This window comes from Glycine soja, chromosome 1 (genome assembly GCF_004193775.1).
Source record: "Glycine soja cultivar W05 chromosome 1, ASM419377v2, whole genome shotgun sequence".
Lineage (NCBI taxonomy): Eukaryota > Viridiplantae > Streptophyta > Magnoliopsida > Fabales > Fabaceae > Glycine > Glycine soja.
Window position 1 is genome coordinate 2784315 of NC_041002.1, and position 7574 is coordinate 2791888.

At 29.2% G+C, this 7574-nt stretch overlaps 1 pseudogene; it reads right to left on the reverse strand.

Annotated features, from left to right (window-relative positions):
* Positions 1-6915: 6915 nt before the first annotated feature.
* On the reverse strand, positions 6916-7449 carry LOC114406374 (annotated as a pseudogene).
* Between the last annotated feature and the right edge of the window lie 125 nt (positions 7450-7574).

The window sequence follows — 7574 nt, forward strand, 5'->3', positions numbered from 1 at the left end:
TTTTATTTTGCATAATATCTATCTATCAGTAAAGTTTATTGGAATATTAGTCTCTTTCAAACTATACTTAATTAATATATAGTAATTATTAGTGTAAGTATAATGTATGAGTATAATTTTTTTAGGTAAATAGTGAAATATATGCATGAAAGTACGAGGATATGATAATTTTGTTAATGAAAAATAATAAATTTAAATTTAATTTTTGAATGTGTAAAAAATATAATAAATTAATTTTGTAATAATTAAATGATAAATTGATCTTAAATTTTATTATTTAATATCAAATTAATACTCAAAAATATAATTTATTATCAAATTAATCTTTAAACATTATATCTTAATAATAAAATGATCTCACAAATTTAACGACAAGATTAATTTGTCGTATTTTTTCATATTTAATGATTAAATTTGTATTTTTCATCTTTTAAGAATCAATTTATCATTACATCATATTTTCAAGAATAAATTTAACTATTTATCTATTTTATATTTTAAAAAATAAAAAATGTATTAGTACATTTTTAACACAATTTATTTATAACTCAACAGTTATAATCATTAGATGTGGCTGTAAAGTTCATTATCCTTTCATATCAGTGAAAGCTCAACATATTTCCTTTATTTCTTTTTAACAAAATATTATATCATCAAAATGTATTCTTTGGCATTTACTCTTTATTATTTGAGAGGAAAATTTATTAAGAATTGTGAAATTATATTGTTTATATTGTTTATTACACTAATCCTGAGCTAAGTCTCAAAAGAGAACAACAAATTATATCAACAAGCAAGATATAAACAGGGAGAAGACAAACAAATACATGTATACATGAAAAACACCAAAACCATAATAACAAGATCGAGATACAATCAAAATAACTATGTAAGCTTAGAAGCTATCTTCATTAATCAATGAAATGTAGTTGTTGTTGTTTCATTATAAGAGTGCAACTCTAAAAAGTACACTCATTTCCATCGCTTTTGGTACCGACAAAAAATTCAAGTAGCATTTCACATTGAATTGACCTTTTGAGAAATGATTAAGAGAGCTTACCGTGTTTCGTTGATGTTGTCACTATTGGTGGTGTTGTGCTTGCTATAGTGTCGGGGTTTACAATTTTGATCATAGTTATTGTTACCTATATAGTTTATTTGGTCAGTGTTGTGATGGCAGTGGCTAAGATTGGTTTTTTCTTCTTCATAAAACTGATTATATTGTTCTTATTGATCCAATTCTATTCTATATGTATGTCAATTTATGAATACATTTGTATAAAATGATTCAATGTATCGTTTTGGGCAAGTTGGTTCAATTTTATTTATTTGGTAGCAATGGTGAAATTTCATGAGAATATGTTTCCTAAGTGAAGTGTTGTTAGTCTGAAAAAGATTTTCAAAGTAACAAGAATTTCTTTTATAAGCCATTGCCACTAAGATAAGGATTCGGAGCTATCAATACTCAGATTCCCAATTCTCCTCAACTAGTAAATCAATAATAAAAAAAAAATAATGTTAATGCTATTATTCTTGATAAGTTGCAACTTAAGTTTCTGAATTTCAGTTGCAATCCCATCATAGCATCACGCATCGCCGTCTTTTAGATGTCTACCTCGTTCCAAGGGAAAGGGTCTGGTGGTGGGATTCGTGGGAAAGGGGTGTTGTCGTGTAGCAAGGGGCAACATTGGAAAGATATCAAATTTTAATTATTAAAAGAAATGAGTATCTTACAATAAAATTTATATATAAGAGTATTTTTAATAGAAGATCAAGATTTGTGAAATGAGTATCTTACAATAAAATTTATATATAAGAGTATTTTTAATAAAAGATTAAGATTTGTGATGTTAATCAATTTTTTTTAATCCTGCTTTGCTATATCAATGTAAAGATCTTTCTAAGTTTTTAGTCTAATAGAAAATCAAAATTTGTAAATTTATATCACTTTTTTTAAGTCCCACAAACAAAAGATCCACCTTTTAATATTTACTAAAACAATAAAAAAAATCAAGTCCATAATGAAGGTTTCTGTTTATTGTTTTTTTCCAATTCAAGTGTTAATCTTAGAGTGTTCTTCTACAAGAATAATTTTATCATGTTAGAAATCAATCATCACTCCAAGAATATATTTTAGTAAAATTAATTCTTCCATCTAAGATCAAGGTGTAAAAACACCTATTATCCATTCTTATATCAAAGAAGATATAAGAACACGATGGTGCTCTAACTATCAAAGTTTTATTGGAGGGGACTATTCTTTTGCTTGTCAAATTCGACTGATATAACATTTCTCTTGATGTGGTATCAAATACAACACATACTTTTGGTACCAATTAAAACAAGGACAATGTAAAAAAAATTCTTGAACCTCTTTTTATCATACAAATTTCAATATATATATATATATATATATATATATATATATATATATATATATATATATATATATATATATATATAGTCATATCGAAATTTAGAGCAATTGTTTTTTTTACACAACTACTATTATTAAAAAGATCTATAACTTCTAAAAAAAATAAAATCTATAACTTGACTTCTTTCAACCTATTTTCTTGGCCACTGTATGAAGAATGTGGTCCGTGGGGATGTTCTTTTCAAGAAATGGAAGATCATCATATTTCGCATTTTTTTTCTCAAGTTCCAAGACTCTTACAATTTGTGTAACAGAAAGCCACCTTCTCAAAATGTTCATAGACTCTTAACAATGTGTCTAACAGAAATCCATCTTCTCATAATAAGAGAATATGTTCATGATCCTCATAAGAGAATATGTTCAGATAAAAAACGCAGTTCTGATTCGGTCGATAACAGGTAGTTATGTTCTGCTTCTGCAACTAACTTAGTAACCTACATTGCTCACTTAGAAATATCTCATGGGACTTTACATGTTGAGGACTCTTTCTTTTGCAACAAAAAATTTCGTCTGATCATAATTTCATTTCGTTTAACATAACTAACTTTACAAGTTGAGAATCAAATTCTTCACAAAAAAAAAAAAGTTGGCATCTAGTTGAAATGCATATCACTTATTAAAAGAATGTGTCTCTTCCACACCGATAAAAAAAAATAAAAAAAATTGACCAACAGAACATATAAAATTTGTGCTCTCAGAATTTCCAACTTTATCAACTTATCCAACAAATTCATGCACTCCATGATTGTCATCAGAACGTACAACATTTGTTTCCTAGATTTTCAACATGTTAAACTGTTTCTTGGCAACCATTGTCTGAAAGATTCTTTTCAATAGGCAATTCATTCAAATTTTCGTAGCCACTTGTTAGTATTTTCCTCTTTACGAATACTTCAAATGTTTCTTTTTTATTTATCCATTTTGAAATCGCAAACAAATTAAGAAATATAATTAATATATTTATTTATGTTAAATTTATTCAAAAAAATTTATATGACTTTTATTAGTATTTATCTTTCATTTACTTACAAGTGTGTGTGTTTTAGGGGAGAAAACTTAAATCCAAAATCTTGTTTAAGGGGATTGAACCAACTAGTCATGCTTATTGATGCTTATGGTAAGTGTGTAAAATATTAAGAATTAGGTGAAAATTATAATATAATTAAAAAAGTAATTAATGATATATTAGATTTTTAAAATGACATAAATAAAATAGTTTTTAAATAGAATGGGAAAATGAAAAAATGGATAAATTAAGAAAAAGGTACACAAAGAGTATTAAAGAACGTAATACTAACACTTTTCTTCAAACTACTATTAATTAATTATTAATGATTAATGTTATATCACAGGAACTTAATCTAATCTTTAGACCAAATACAGGCCCAAACATGTATCATTAGCTTAAGCCATTTTTGGGTTTAGGCCCAAACGAAATCTACATTGATATTGAATGAAATTAACGACCTTTGCTTTGGCAAAACTAGTATATATATCAGGTTAATTTCTCTTGTTGGCTGCACCTACATACGATGCATATATCACAAGAAATTTTGTGCCTTGACAAATTTTCTAAAGTTGGGAGAGCATCTTGCAGTGTTTGTCGAATGAAATTGATGACTATTCTTGTAGCATTAAGTCTCCAAAACTTCTTTTTTTTTTTTTTTTTCAAGTTAGGGTTGTCGCATATTTGAGCTGTCACTTGGACTTACCATAAGAAAGATGGATTTAATGAGAATGGTGTTCTTTGAAAAAAATTCATGAATGATTTGAGAAGCTTCAAAGGGTAAAACCAAAAACATTTGTTAATTAAATTTTTCTACACCTATATAAGCTCAGGGTCTATAAGTTTTATATGCAATTGCTTCAAGATGTGGATGGCTGCTGGGATTCTAAATTTTAAATCCTAAATAGAGATTCCATACCATAATCGGGAATGAGAATTTGTCATTTTTCTTTGTTAACAAAAGTCATCAGTATTATCTCATTTTGAGTCTTAACTTTTTTAATTGACTTCAAATAAAAATCACCCTTGCATGTGGTCAAAGATAAAATAATGAATATATTTTTATTTCTTTATTAACGAGGATTACTTTATTATATATTCATTCTGATTTTTTGCAAAATAAATTAATGTTTTATGAGTAATATTTAAACTTGAATTATTTTATTTTAATTTTTTACCTTTACCTTCCCAATTCTTCATACGTTTTAATGGGTTTTAACATTTTCGCGTTCATTTGTAAACACTCCCCTCACACCTCTCTATCTCTTTCATTTCAATTACATGTTTCCTCATATATTTTCGGATTAACCTTCAACAATGATACTGTTATTGTTGAGGTATGGTGTAAAGAAAAAAAAATTTAATGTAAGTTTTTACAAGTAAAGGTATAATGTAAAGAAATGTGATACATCAATTATTACGTTTTAAATTTTTTTTTTCTTTCTTTTTTTTTCTCTTAATTGTATAAATTGTCGTAAAAATAATTATACAACTAACATTTCTCTAATGTAAAAGAAGTGTCAAAGACTATTCATTTTTTTTTAGGTTAAGACTATTCATTCTTAATCCATATATCTTTGCCAATATAATTTGTAAATTCCTCCTTTTATTGTCGGTTCCAAGGACAATCTACTGGACCTTAGTGGTATGCAAAATTAAATGAGACGCGGGTAATTGAGTAGAACAAATTTACAAGAACACTAGAAGGTGACATTCGAATATTGGTTAATACTTACATAATAACTACGTCACAATGCTGTCATTTTTTGTTTGCATTCTCCTATTACCTAATTAACATTGCATTCCTTTGTATCCGATTGCAATTAATTACCAGTTTAACAAATATTTTTGCTTTTTTAAAGATAAAATTTTGTTAATTGTTTTTGTTCAGTACTGTATTATCTTTCAAAGACAATAATATAATATAATATTTTTGTAATAATTTAATAACAGTGAGTTTCGTGGTTGGGTTCACTTCCTGCCAAGTGCTAACTTAATGCTTTTGTTTTGCTGGCAAGTTTGACGTAAGACTTTTGGTGAGCAAATTTTGGTCGGTTTGATAATGTTTAGACCTAGTGATTGACATTTTTTATCCAATAATTGTGTTGAACCAATGGGCTAATTCGAGATAATTAAGTTTTAAAACATTGATATAATTGGTTTTTGAATTTCTAAAAACTTCAATTTGAGTATGAGAATTTACAATGGGATAAGCCAACAATAATATCCAATGAAAACAAATAAAAGCCTTGTCTCTTCGGGTTTTCTCATTTTCTTCTTGTTCCTCCTTTTCTTCTCTCACGTTTATGTTGGAAATCGTTGTCGAGTGCACCCCGTTTTCAACGTTTGAAATCCCACCACTCACCATCATCATGCAATCGCTGTCAGAAAATACAATGAACTTGAGGTTTTTCCCTTTTTCCTATTTTTTAATTGCTAAAAATATATAAAAATAGATATTCTTTTATAAGATAAATATACAAAGTAATATAGATGAGATAAATATAAATAATTTGTTTAATTTATGTTTCTTAATTATGTTCATAGTTACTATCTATATGGACAATTTATCGATCTATCATTACACATGTGATTTTTAATAATATGAATAAATACTATTATATGGTATTTTATTAAATATTATGTATAATTTATATCACTTAAGGTTATTTGAAGATCAATTTCTTATCAATAATTTGAGTGGCCTTAGGCAAGTATAAATTACCTTGGTAAATCCCACCCAAGATCCAAATTTTCCTCATTACACATGGATTATCAAGGGTTTAGCTATTGATATTATCTAAGGTCAAATTACCAACCAAAAAACTCATACTGAAAAATCATTTTTGACTCCTTCCTGCCTGTAGATTACTGAGGACTTTTATGTAATTAAGTATTATCAAGTGGCAAATTACGGACGAAAAGCCCTACTTACATGCCAAAAATTGACATCTTCTCACCCTTGTATACATTAAATGACACGCATGGATATAAAAATTAATCTACTAGAATCCTAGACAGTGACATTCAAATATATTGATCATACTTACATAATAACTACGTCACAATGCTGTCATTTTATGTTTACATCCTCCAATTACCTAATTGACACCGCTTTCGTTTCTCCAATTACCTAACTGACACCGCTTTCGTTTCTATCCGATTGCAATGAATTAAATGTTTAACAAATATTTATGTTATTTTACAAGGTAAAAGTTAAATCACTACTTAAAAATTTTCACAACATTGTTTTTACATCGGTTGATAAAAAACTGACTTAGAAAGAATACGGTGACATTTTTGTAATTAAATTCAACAATTTTACAACGGTTTTAGAAAAATCGCCTTAGAAAGTTATCATTCTAAGACGGTTACAAAATCGTCTTAGAATATTTTGCACCTATATATATATTATTTCTCTTTCTCCTGTGGGACTCCCTAATTAAGAAGAACCCTAGGCTGTGATTATCACCTACACCGCACTCGCAAGCTCCGGCCGCATCGATTCCGGCAACCGAAACCTCCACATATCGAGCTCCAACTAGTTGAGCGAGAGCTCCACCGAGCCACCCTCCCTCACCACGATCTTCGTCACGCCGGGGTGGATTTCCACTGTGTGCGCCCTAACATCGTCGATTCCATCAGTCTCCGCCATGAACCGGAAGAAGTTAGGGGCCTCCTCCACCGCCACGTCGGCATCGAAGCGGAAGGGAAGCTCCAGGACGCAGCTGAACACGTGCGGGAGTCGCCGGAGCTTCTTCCTAGCGATCCCCAACAACGCCCTGAGCCTCCAACATCGGGTTCCCCCCGTTGCCGCCGAATTGGATGGAGATGTTGCGTTTTCAAGGAACAGGGTGGACCTTCATGATTTTGTTTCTACCGTGGAACACTAGAGAGGATTGCACCACCAAGATTAACACCGCGACCATGACCAAAGGTACCTTTTCTATCATAGACGAATGGTTCTTCTTCTTTGTCTTTCGTCTTCCCCCTTTCTTTTTCGGGCGAAGACAAAATGAAAATTAATATATTTATATGCAATACCCATAAGCCATAGAATTTATATGCAATACCCATAATATGAAGGGTACAAAATTAATATATTTTATTTTCCACTTAATCTAGACCCAA